This window comes from Anoplopoma fimbria, chromosome 21 (assembly GCF_027596085.1).
Source record: "Anoplopoma fimbria isolate UVic2021 breed Golden Eagle Sablefish chromosome 21, Afim_UVic_2022, whole genome shotgun sequence".
Lineage (NCBI taxonomy): Eukaryota > Metazoa > Chordata > Actinopteri > Perciformes > Anoplopomatidae > Anoplopoma > Anoplopoma fimbria.
Genome location: NC_072469.1, coordinates 12,063,815 through 12,078,057, shown reverse-complemented (window position 1 = coordinate 12,078,057; position 14,243 = coordinate 12,063,815).

Here is a 14,243-nt window from a genome sequence, read left to right as displayed (position 1 = left end):
GCAATCAAGTTCCTAAGTAAATGCTTGACAATTAAAGTGACCATGACAAAAAAAGGAACAAAAAAAATGACAGTTGCTTTAGCCATCAAGTGAAATTTCTCACATTGCTGAGTTGCATTTGTTGTGTATTTATTGCATTTCAAAAGAATGCGTTTAGGGGACTGGTTATGCTGTACTGTATTATACTTGCTTATATATTTTACCACACTTGTATTTTTAGCCACAGTGAATGCAGTGGGAGATATGGAGAGGCCAGCTTAAACTCCGGCAGCTGACACCCAACAAATTAGGAAGATATTTAGAAACAATTCACCCCAGTCACTCACATCAATAAAAAGGTGGTTTGATGAATTGATAAAGTGGAATTTGTGTTTTTGGGGCCACCAACTATCGATACTTGGTTATGTCCATGTGTCCTGTGTAACAGAAAGATAAAAATTGAATTTTTACCTTTATGATAATCTTTCAGTAAAGTGTCTCTTTATTTTAATAGATTAATAGGTAACAGGTAAAGTTAAGTCAATTAAATGAGCTATTGTTAAGAATCAACATTTTTAATAAGGTTTGTCACTTCCAAAAACAGTACTTAATACCCCACTGTAATATAAACATGAATGTAGTTTGTTATACCTTCCCTCACCATTCAAATCAGTGTTTATCAGATATAGGCTGTGTTGAGGAACACAGTTATTAGTTACCTGATGGACCTAATAGACTATATTTGACCAATCAGCAGGTTACAATCCTGAACTATCCAGATATATTCCTTTGGAGACACCTGTGAATAACATTAACCAGGGGACAATGCCTAACTTAAGTTTTTTGCAGCATAAAACTAACTTTCTGTATGGACGTAAGTTTATTTTGAAAAGACACTATGCATGTAACGGTATTTTGACACTCCATCACTGACACGTTCAAAACTGATGCTAGAGAGGTACGTAGAACATCATAGTTTGAAGCGTATTTGAAAAGGCTACTGCTTATAGCTCATTTGGCTACCAGCAGGTCCTGTTCACACTGTGCAGACGACAATCACTTACTGATTACAGTTACTGATTCAAATTATGAATCTTATCATTTTTTCAGCTGATTTCTAAATGGATTTGAACGCTCATCCACTTTCACACTCATTCTAGCTGTGTGTGTAGGATGTTGTAACTCTGAGGAGAGAGAAGTGTTGAGGTCAGCTTAGTGAGAAACAAAACAAATATTATGCGGTCCACATCCGTCTAGAGCACATTATCTGCTCACTACCGAATAATGCATATCTTTTCAGTTGCATCCCTCACTCTAATGGATTTTAACTGTTAAGCTTCTCTACATTTCAGCAATGAAGTTGATGACTGAAATCTTGCGATGAATGAGAATGACGGCAACAAAAGAAACACATAAAGAAGTCATATTTAACCATGAATATAGCTTTTTCAGGAAAGGTGTCAGTTAAGATTTCCGTGCAGATTCATGTATCTCTCACAATCCAAATAAATGTTGGCTGTAAAAAATACAAAGCTCATTGGCGTGTTGGAACATTTTACATTGATGGTGTCATCTATGAGACACATGCAGAGTGAGGACTTTTAAAGTTATTTGTTTGCCCATTAAGATGGCAGAATTTTCATATTCCAGCTTTTTTTTCCCTTTTTCTGTGCAAGCAGCCCAGAGCAGAGGAGTCGGAGCGGAGCTGTGAGATAAAAGAGGAGTGGAGGGTCGTCCGCTGAGGATCGGACTCCCCCATTCAATCTGTGCAATCTCCACGAAGGGCGAGAAATAGATTGCTTTTTAAATAGATTGCTTAGCTCCCTATCTTGGAGCCACTGATGTGGATACGTTTCATAGTGGCCCTTGTTTAAATGAGTGCCGGCGTTTGATAGCAGAGCTACTTACCCTGCTGTTATTAAGGCTACAATACTGTTGGTATAGCCCTCATCCCCTATTTGGAATCCAAAAACAAATGGGGAAAGAGAGTGAAATAGAAACATTCTAGACACATTAGAGGGAGGTGGGGAGGGTATCCTTCTATGGATCAGAGCGATATGGTTAATCATAGCAAGGTATTTTGTGTATATAAGCTCCGCCGAGTCCTTCATTAGACTCCATATTATGCTTGAGGTGGAAAGACGGGATCAGAGAAGGAGGGAAAGAAAAAGAGAAACAGGAGGAAACGTCTGCGTGCTTTTATCTCAGGAAGAGAGGAAATGCTTCGCATCAGAGAGTTGGTGAAAAGTCATGCAAAAGAGAAAAGAAATCTCAATTAAAAAGATGATTTTGTTTGATCGCTCCTTGACGATCTGTACATTTTACAATGAAACACTGTCTGTTTGCCTCAGAACATACTTGATGTTGCAAATTTGTAGTATAAACTGAATTCCAAGCCAACTGGTACCTTCTGAAGATGTTAAAAAACGGCTCACAAATATAGTTTCTTTTTTCTTTTGGAAAGGCTCTGTAATTACATAAAAACAGCTGGTCACTGTAGTTTTGAGCAAACGTTACTCAAATAGGAGGGAAGACTGCATTTGTTGGAGACTACTTTCTATGGCAGATGAATCCTAAATTGGTGCTCTAGTGAGTATTTGGGGCGGTGGGATTGTGGGGTTGAGTCAAAATAAATGACAGCATGTGTTCATGAATGAAGGAACATGTCACCCCAGTGACACAGTTTGGCTCACTCCTGTGTTTATAATAGAGTTGAAAGACTAAGAGGAGGAAGAGATATCAGGCTTTGATTGCACAATATTTGTTTGTATATTGTTGGTTTGGGCCTGCACACGGGATTTGACAAGATGAAAAATATACAATATCACCGTAACTTTTAAGGTTGGGACAATTTCTCTGTTGCATGCTATGCAAAAGCCTGAAGAAAAGAAGGCCAATGAGGCTGATAAAAGAGGATAAATTAACATAAAACAACTTTAACTATATATATATCAAAACTATTATTTTATTTTGAATAAAAGAATCTGATAATTAATTTAGAAATAAAGTAGCCGGTCGGGTAGGGTTTAAGATTGTAACACATAGCATGAGCCTATTGTTTAGACCACTGATACTAACTACTAACGCAAACCATTTTTTAATTCACAATTAAAACATATTGATTCACAGTGGGATTTTTTTTTGTTGCACTTTTTATGTATATGAGATGTCAGAGTGCACAAATAAGCACAGACAAAATAGACGGATAGAGCTTGTTAAAAAAAAGTAAGGATCTAAACCCCAAATAATAAGCAAGATGAGCTATGGTACTTTTAATGTTTATTCACTTTATCTGATGAATATTTTTTATGCTTGTTTATGAACTGGCCCATGGCCTCCTGTCAATTTGCAAAAGTGGCCCCCGGCAATTCGAGTATCCCTGATTTAGACCATTCCTCCATTTCAATTTGGTTAAAACAAACTCCTTTTAGTTTGATATTCATCTAACAAGATTGAATGTATTTGCACTTTCCATATCAAAAAGGTACATACTGTATATTTCTTCATAAGATTTTTCTCCCCCCTTTCAGCCTGCTCAAGTGTGCCGTGCTGCATTACACCCGGCTCAGTCTAGAGAGGAGGCACAAGTAAAGACGATGCATAATTAATTGGTACAAAAGCTGAATATTTCCTGTGGCGTTTCTGCCAAATGAGCCTGGGTCCTATCCTTCCCATCATTACCGTCAATGTTCCTTAATAGTGTGCTTAATAAGTAATGAGTGGCCTGAAAGCAGAGCGAAGCGGGAGCGGCAGAGCATCCATCGGGATTTAAACTCCTCCCCTTGGACGTTGCTAACATACTGGGGCAATTTAATACAAATATAATTATAAGAATCTTTTGCCATTGAAGAATACCATTCTTGAATGGAATTTGTTACACCAAATGTAATGTTGCTGACTTGTGGCTAAATAGGGACTTCAGCCTACGAAAACAAAATGTCAAATAAAATAAAAAACAATAAAGATATTGTTTATAATATCTTGCATCTGAGGATACTCTGGTTTCTAAAGAAATACTATGGATTTGGCTACACTGTGTGTTTCCAGTCCAGCAGGGTTTGGCTTTGGGATTGTAATTACTGCGGTTTTAACAGGATTACAAGAGATAAAATGTACTAAGACGCTCGGGGTGTTTGCGGGCTAAATTAAATAGGATGTAATATGGTCGTCTGCTGCACGGCGATAAGAGGATGTTAATAGGCACCAGCAACTAGATCAGTTATCTGGTGTGAATAACAATGATGTGGTGTTCCCAACTATTCAAGTACTCTAGAAATACAAATGCAGCACTGTTTTTTGATATAAAAGATCTATTCTTATCTATGTTCTTTATTGACGCCAAAAAACTGTATTCGAAACCTCCGATCATGCAGACAAATCAGGGTCGTCATTTCTAGAAATGGGATCTGTATTTGGTGAAGGAAGTTTTTGGACCCTCATCCTGGTGTGAGCTACAGACAAGATTAAGGAGCATTTGAGCTCTGAATATACTGGTCCTTTCACGTATTGATAAGTCTTTGATTGATGCAATTTGCTGGTTTGTTTTATGTCTGTTTGTTTTATGTGTTGTTTTTTTTCTTCATGTTTTCATGTTGTTTTTTAATGTTTTGCTGTTTAGATTTTTTGAACCTGTTATTTTAGTTTTCATGTGAAATTTTCACCCTACCATCTTAGACAGGACCCCCTTTGTAATTGTGTTCAAAATCTACAGTGGGATTATCCTGGCTAAATTAAATGAAAAAGGTTTTTTTCTCTCAAATGTGGTAGGAAAATGAGTGTGCATGTCTACAAGATAATCATGTGGCATATCAAGATGCTGATTAAACAGCATGATTGAGGTGCGACCTCACAATAAAAGGCCACTCTAAAATGTGCAGTTTTATCACACAACACGATTTAGTTTTAGGGAGCGTGCCATTTGACGTGCTGACTGCTGGACTGTTCACCAGAGCTGTTATTGAGGTGAGCGTCCCTGAGACGGTTTCTGTTTGTTTGTGCACAAGTTCTTTGGTTGTTGATCCAGCTGTTTTGTCAGCGGTCTGGGTGGTTTTGTCTCAGAGGATCTTGCAGGTGAGGAAGCTGGATGTGGAGGTCCTGAGCTGGTCTGTGGTTGTGAGGCTGTTTGGATGTTTTAATAACCATGCTGTTAAATCAGCATCTTGATATACCAAAACTGTCAGATGGATGGGATATCTTGGTAACGTGCTCACCTAAAAGACACATTTTGTGCACGTAAAATCTTAGATCTCATTTGACTCGTGAAAAATTGGGAGCAAAAACAAAAGTGTATAGTGGTGTACTCATAGTATACTCATTTACCTCAATAAGAAATGGAGGCTCCAAAATAAAACCTATTTAAAACCTATCCTCACTCCCCCAGACCTGGAAAAAATCATACATGCATTTGTGTTCCACAAGTCACTCTCTCGCCTCCAACTGGTTCAGAACTCCGCAGCGAGGCTTCTTACTGGTTGTAACAGACGACATCACATCACCCCAATCCTGGCTTCTCTTCACTGGCTCCCTGTTCGTTTTAGAATTGATTTTAAGATTTTGCTGATCACTTTTAAAGCACGTCTGGGTCTGGCCCCGACATACATAGGAGAAATGTTGACCCCGTATGAGCCAGCTCGCAGCCTTAGATCCTCAGGTGGGGCCCTTCTGGTTGTTCCAAAGTCGAAACTGAAAACCAAAGGCGACCGTGCTTTTGCCATAAGGGCCCCTCGGCTTTGGAATGACCTACCGGAGGAGTTAAGGCTTGCAGAATCAGTAATCTCTTTTAAATCACTTCTTAAAACACATTTTCACAGAATGGCTTTTATGTGATGTCGTCGTTTTATTGGTTCATTTTCATTTGGTCTTGGTATTTTATCTTATATTTGTTTACTATATTTTACCATTATCACTTGATTTTATTTATTTCATTATTTTATTTATTTTATTATTTTATTATTTTGTTTGTTTATTTGATTGTCACTTGTTATTTCATTTTGTTTCTTATGCACTGTCTTGCTGGCTGGTCTGTCAAAGCACTTTGTAAACCTTGTTTTTAAAAGGTGCTAAATAAATAAAGTTATTATTATTATTATTATTATTATTATTATTATATGGTTTGAATTTATTTATTTTATTTTATGACTGGTAGAAATGTAACATAAAACAGGAAACGTTTTAAAATAATCATATTGTTGGTTCGATCCCTGGCTGCGCTAGTCCCTGTGCCATCGGTGTATGAATGGGTATGAATGTTAGGTAGTGCTGATGGGCCCATAAGGGCAGCTTCCATCATCAGTGTATGAATCACATGTAGTGTTTAAGCACTTTGAGTGGTCGTTAGACTAAAAAAGCGCTATACAAGTTAAAGTTAAATTACCATTGGCCCTTTGAATTAGATATTAGCAGGCCGTGTGCAGGTCAAACATCATGGTATCATTGTAAATGAATTCCCAGGTTTTCTCTTTTCATATATAAATGTGTTATGAGAATGTCTCCCTGTCCATAAAAACGACTGTAAGGACGCCGGCACAAATGTTGTCCAAGCTGGTATAACTGTAAACAGAACGAAAAAGAAATGGATAGAATTGATCTCAAACTTTTAAATGTTAAATATTTAGTTTCAGATAAAAAAAAAAAATGACACTGACAGAGGATCTGTGCTCAAGGAGAAGGGAAGCAGACGTTCTTCTTTTTCTAACTGTACTGGAAAACGTAGCTCCTAGTGAGAAGGTAGTTCAAAGGAGGAAATTAGTTTTTATTTTTTAATCTTGGGGTTTGTCTTTGGGGTGTCTGGGAAAGGCCTCTAGAGTGACATCCAGGAGGTTTTTTTAAGTGCAGTGACAGAAAAATGTCGAGACCACAGCCGATCCTCCGGCTGAGGAGGACATGCCCTGGTGTTTCCATCTTTTATATCCACTGTGTTCGTTTGAAGAAGACAAAAATGACTGTAATCCACCGTCAATCCAGGCTTTCTTTAAAAAAACCTCTAATTCAGAATCTCATTTCATGTTTCTCCTTTAAATTACAAAACACCTCAAACAGGCCTCAAGAGCGAGAGCGAATGCCTCTTTTTTTCCCCCATTTTGTCGCGTTAATTAAAGCTTCATTTCACATTTCAATTTCAAAAAGAGGGATTTATTCATATTTGCAGCCATATTTTATTGACAGAAACAAGGCACACTTACAGGGAAAAAAATGACATTCTCATCACTGCCGTTGTCGAAATGATTGAAACGCATGCAGCATTTTGTCACCAGTTAGCTCTGAAACAATCACCTTCCTCATCATCATCATCATGATCATCATCATCATCATCATCATCATTATCATCATCAGCAGCAGCAGCAGCAGCAGCAGCATGCCATTAGTACAGAGCAGCTTACATTAGCGCACATGACCACAACAGCTCTTAGACTGCAGAGAAAGGCGAGGAGAGACGGCATTCACATGAGATAAGCAGCGTTTCTTTTGACGTCTCGGCGCCGTCGTCAGCGGCCATTACAGTACTCGCCGAGACGAAGAGACGCTTAATTCACTCGTCATCCGAGAGACTGTCCCTTCAGTGTAGTCTGTCAACAATGTGTTTGACGGCATGGCGGCTCTTTTTGGAAACAAAGCAGAGGCGATCCAAATACAGGCTGGCACAGAGAGGATGACACCAGGCAGCACTTTATACCACATCACCGTCACTGACAAGCCTCTTTTATAAGTGTGTACTCATCACTGCATCAATGACGCACTCCATAAGGATGTTTTAAGTCAAACATGTGACGAGATTGGAGTTTTGAGAGCATCTTAATGTGTTAAATCCCATGAATTTAGAGGTTAAAAGTTGTACTAACGGGTCATCTAAAAGGCTTACAGTGTATCAGTGGAGGTGAGTATAAAGCGTTCCAGACGCTCTGCATCACGCGGCGGCAGAGATGTCTGACAGCCAGGGCAACAACAAGCAACCCAGAGACAGAGAGACATACAGGAGACACACAGCAAGAGGACGTCCACGCCACACCGTCTAACAATCAACACTCGAATGCAGGGGAGGAACCGTGTGTGTGTGTGTGTGTGTGTGATTTTCACAAACGCTCTATTTTACGTCCTCCTACACACATTATAGCACGTCCCTTTGTTTGCTTCCTTAAGAAAAAAGGAAAGGTAATTATTAACTCAGCCAAGTGCCAAACATGTAATTGTATTATTTGAATAATCTGCAATGGTAATGGCCAGGATGATTTGTGGGTAATTGCAATCACAAGCACGTCTGAGTGACTCTGTGGCCGACTTTAAAATGAACTCTTGCCTTGGAATATTTTATATTCTGGCGACTAAACTGGCACGGAAAAGGACTCGTTTGGTATTCCATTAGTAGGATCGACAGGAAGGTTGGAGATTCCCTCATATCCACTAGCCTGTAGGTGTGAGGGATTCTCCAGCATATGATCATAGGACGTAAACCCAGTACCAGGTAGTATCCAAACTTCTCCAGTCAAACAAAAACTGCAATTGATCTTTTTTTGGGCCCATATCTTACAAAGGAATTTGACGTAAATCGATTGAACGCGACTTGTGATTGGCTTTTACCGCCGCAGCTAGAACCCATACGAGTATGTGAAGTGCCGCCATACACAAGTATGGCGGCACTTCACGCCTGTGGCATGTGATTAAAATAAATGCGGTGGTAGTGGCATTTTAGGCAACTGCATGCTTCCATTCACATGATGGGAATCCAATAAAATAGAGAAGAGAAAAAAACATCATAAAGAACGCTGTCGGTATCGGAACTGATATTGTCATCCTCTCAACGACATCCAGCCTCTAATGGGGAGCGACATGTGTGAGGGGCATGGCCGCGCGAGTCGAGCTGATCCTGTTAGGTGTTTAAATGGATTTTACATGGGTGTTAGGGTTCAGAATGTGCAATCAGACATGGAGAGGCCATCCATATTCATGGTGCGTCGGCCCCGGGCCTCCAGCAAGGGAAACACTGCTTCAAGGCCATTTGAAGCCAGGAAGGAATAGTTTATCTAGACGCCTCTCTCCTTCATGCATAAGTCGAGCTGTTGACCGCCAACGGTGGACATTTTGTTTTCTCAGCCGTGTGTGTGTGTGTAAGTGTGCGTAAGTGTGTGGGGCTCAGCGGCAGCAGCAGCAGCGTTGCATGTGGTGTGAACCTCACTGCGGTAAACGTCATTTGAGGAATCATTTGCATGAAAAAGGAAGCGTTAAAGGTGGGGGGGGGGGGGGGGGAGGGTAATGCCTCTCAGCTCGGCTCAGCCCCCCATAATAAATGTGCTACATGGAGTTGAATAAGAGGAGGTTCCACTCTAACCCCAGCCAGAGGGAAATACAGCATAATACTGTCTGCTGACTCCTCATTAAATATCACAGGCCTGCTCACGCTGATCACAACACGCTAATATCATGGACTTCAGCTGCTGGAGTCTATATTTCGTCATAAATTGAGCAAAATGAAAAAAAAAATGTCACTAAGAATTTTTTATCATCATGAGGTCTGACTCAAATTTTAGACAGCTCCTTAACTTTTCATAAACCAGTTAAATCAAACTAAATGGCTGTTTATAGATTTTTAAGGGCAGACACCCCAGGTAGAGTAGGCTACAAATTGTAACTAATACAGTATATTTTGTACATACATTTTGAAGACACTACTGGTGTAAAAAAATGATTAATATATATCACCATGAAACTTCCTTAGTTGATTACTTACATTAAGATAATGGGTTTTTTCTGTTAGATGTTTAAATATGCAAATGATGCATTATCTTTTTTGTATATTTCCTCATTTGAATATATTTCCTGAACAGAGATGTGAAAAAATCATTTTGTTTTCATATTAGAGTCAAAGGGTTTTACAAAGGGAATAAATACCTCTTTGTATCACTCCATAAATCAGAAAACACTAGCAATAAAAAATCCATTTTCTTCATGTTAGTAATAAAATGTTGTATAAGTCAGACTATGAATGATATATGAACAAACCCCTCTGTAGAGACCTTCAGAATATAGAAAGGAAGGAAACTGTAACGTTTGGTGAATGTAAGTTCTACTGAAGAGGAGATTTTCTGGATCAGAGTCTGAGAATAAACTCATTTAGAGAAAACGGCCTGTAAGGATATGTTTAGTTAAATTAAATATATTTTCAAGACACTACAGGGGAATAGGGTAAAAAATAAACTCCGAGATATCACCATGAATCTTCTCCAGCTGATAACTTTCATCAAGATAACTATTTTTATATTAGACGTTTTGTTTGTAATGTTTGAAAATATGCAAATGAGGCATTATCTAATAGTAACTGTTTTTTAAATTAAGGAGAAGTCTACAGACACAAAAGTAGTAAATTAAAAGTTTTCTTCCACTAGTCTGAAAGAAGAAAACCAAATCTCATTGTCATCAGCTCACAGGCCAGAAGATTAAATGGTTACTATTCAAGTTTCTTTTTGTTTACAGTCGTGATTAGATATAAAACAATCAATTTGTTGATTGAGAAGAATAAATTGATAAGTAACAATTAATTAATTTTGGTCATTGATCCAGCAAACGTTCCTTTTTGTTAGGATTTGTTGCTTTCTTCTGTTTGACACTCAAAATGTATTTTGGATGGTTTGTCAGACAGAGCAAGACTTTTGGAGACATCACAATGGACTTTACCACTATACTCACTATTATGTAACATTTTCTACACTAATCAACTCATGGATACATTTAGAAAAATAATCATTCCAGGATAAAGGGAAGAGTAAGTTGCAGCCTTATTTTATATTATTGGAAACTAATTATTTCTGGAGTTTAAGACTGTTACTCAGACGAAATCTGAAGACGTGACCAAGGGCTCTGGGAAATTGTGACAGCTTATTTTGACTATCATCTGACGTTTTTAGAGAACAAATTATTCATTTAAGTATCAGGGAAAAAATCTAATTGAAGAGATTAATCAAAATAAAATAAATGGAATTAGTCATGCTCATGCTCCGTTCTGAGAAAGCTACTATCAAGAAGTCACAATTAGTGTGAGTCATTCTGAACCACGTCATTCTGGTAGACCACAAAGCGGACAACTGGCCCCGGGCCCCGAGAGCTCTTGGCTTAAAATGGTGTGTGGTAAAAAGATTATTTTATATAGAACATGCACCATTAAATCAACTCATATGATAAAGGCCTTAAGGTGAACAGGGTCAACTATTTATCTTTATGTTTTCTGAAAATGTATGTTTAAATAGACAAATTATGCATTATTTCATTAAATGTGCTAATTTGCATACATTTCCAGAACATAAATATGGATGAAGCTAGGCCCAAAATTCTTCTTTTATTTTGTTGACATATTAGAGTAAAAGGTTTTTACCTCTTTGTATCACTCTATAAATCAGGAAATACTGTCAAAAGCCATAAAGAATAAACTTAATGTGAGTTAAGGATGTTTTCTTTCCCCTAGTCTGAAAAAAGACATGTTACAGAAAAAAAATTGAAAAATATTGACCAGTGCATGAAGAACATGCATTGTTTAGGGTGTCTTGCCTAAAAGATAGGTCCTGTTTTATTTCCTAATCCTGAAGTCTTAAAGGGGGGGGACATTTTAAATGTTTCAAATAACTTTCATATTTCAGTTGTGCGTTTACATGTTGAATTTTTTCTGTTTAGTCAAATTATAACCTGGGGTAGTATTGTACAGAGTGGAGGTGTGGTGGAAAGTGGGGTCAATGGGGGCCCCCCTAGTAGGTTTAGAGCCAAAGTCCACAGACGCTGTTCAAATGAAGTGATGGTCTACACACTTTGAAACGATGTGCCAAAGTTGACTCCCACTACATATTCATGTTGCTGCTTGTTAAAGGGGTTCACGCTATAATCAGGCCCGACCCCTCCTCCTGTGAAGATGCATGTGTGTGTTAGTGTGCAGGCTGTCATGCTGGCCTAGCATTCTGGGAACAGACGCCGCTCATGCACGGAGAGTTAAACGATCAGAAGTCGTCAGACGGAGAGCCAGTTCCTATCCGCAAGACCCAAAACAATCTCGGAGCAACACGTCCAACAGACACACACACACACACACACACACACAACAAATAAAACACACAAAACACCACGCTGACCGTCGCCACGGAGACAGACTGACAAGACGCACGGTGGGACAGACGCGAGGACACTTGGACCGTGGCTCGTCACAGGGAAGAGGAAAAAACATTGCAATGCAGTACAGATCAAAGAAGAGGCAGGTTTTTTTCTCTTTTTGGAAGGGTGGAGATTGGGGGTGTGGCTTCATCCTGACAGTCCTCCGCGGGCCGGTGGGCATTCGGGGTGAGGTGAGGTGGGTTTGGGCGGGATGGGGGGTGGGGGATGGGGGTAGTGTTGCTGGTGCTGGGCGAAGAGAGGACTCTCCTCGACTACGCGTATTCTTAAGCAATAACAACGTGATCCGTATTATCCACCCAAGAATACCCGTCACCGAAGAGAGTCTTTCAGTAAACCGGGGGAGCTAAGCCAGAAACCGCGTGAGAGGCACCGCCGCCATCGCGTCATCATCATCACCACCGCCACCATGGCCATCGCCTACGCCATCAGCAGCCCCCCTTCAGGCCCCCGTGGCAAACACACACACATACAGAGAAAGTGTGGCAGTCGCATCGATTGAAGACGTCTGGCCGTGGCGTGAGGCGAGGCTCCACCAATGGCTCCTCTGCAAAAGGAGAAAAAATGACAACGGTGGCGCCAGGCAGCGTGTGTGACCGGGACAAACAAAAAGAAAAGAAAAAGAAGGGTGTGTAAAAGCTGAGGTTAGCTTGATTCGCTTAAAAACTCAGGAGGTGGAGAAGGGGGTGTGGCTCTGGCCAAACCCCCCTCCCCTTTCCAACAGCAAGCACCTTACCTGGACAGCGCTGCCCCCGTCTTCTGGGAGTCGTCATCCGGCGGCAACTATTTGACTCCCCCGATGTCGCCCCCTTGCTTGGTCCGAACTGCGCGTGATGAGATCTGTGGAGGGGGACGGAGGGGAGGGGGATGGGCGTGCACACACAAGGGGAAAGAAGCGGGGTTAGGGAGGTCAGACCCCGGGAGATGCAGCGGTGTGACAACAGCCCTGTGCGCTCCATTAGCCCGCACCCTCCACCCTCCACCTTTCCCAATCCCAGGGACACAAGCAGAGGAATCAACACATGGGTTACACCGAGGGAGGGAGGGGGGGGAGGGAGCTGCGCATGCAGAGAACTAATTTGTTTGATTATATAAAAATGGTGGGGCTTTCATGCAGCAGCGTGCTGCAGCCTCCCGCAGGCTGATTGCTGTTAAATATATATATTGGAAAAACATACATTCAGCAACAAGAAGACACATCACAGCCCAGAACGTTTACTACTTCGCTGAAAAATTCTAAATAAATTCCTAAATGTTAATCCGCTGATAATTATTATGATTCCAACCCCCACCCCCTTTCTCTTTGTTTTTTGGAGAAAAAAAATTAAAGCGAGGAATTTAAACGGCGGAGCAGGGCCATTAATAATGTATGAAAAGTTCAGGCAAATTTATTCCACTCCATTCTAATTGAACTAGCCGGCTGAATACAAAGAGCAGGCTCCAGCTAAGCCGATCCAAAATCACTCCATTGATTTTTTTTTGCGTCTAATCAATATTCACAATTACTCTGTGGATGGTTTGGCAAAAAAGGAAAAAAGGCTCACTGCTGTGTGTGTGTTGCATGTTCATGAAAACTGAGGAGTAATGGCATAATTTGTTTGGGTTTTATTGAAGCAGAAGATATTGACGGGAAGAGAAAATGCGTTTTAAATGTTTAACATAAAAAAAAGACTAACTGAGTGTATTTGCAGTGGAATCGGTACAGAAAACACAGACGCTTATTATTCAGGATGAAAAATTCAAACTCTGCAGAGGCGCTGGAGCTGGATGGACAAATTGATGGACGGAATCAACAGCCCCGAGCAGGGTGGAGGGGTGGACGGATAGGGAAAAGAGAGGAGGAGGGTAAACAAAGAACAAACAGATGAAGCAGAGAAGAAGAGGAAAAAGCAGATGAGACGCTAATCCACAAGTTTGGTTCTTCACCTCTTTTTTTCCTTCTTCTTCTTCTCTATTTCCCCTCTCATCCTCCACCCAGCCGGCCCATGAGACAAGCACACACACACACACATCCGACAAAAAGAGGAAGACCCCCACCCGTTCACCCGCCCAACCATCCCCAAGCTGCAGAGAGCTGGGATTTACCACCCGCAGCCAAACCCACACACACACACACACACACA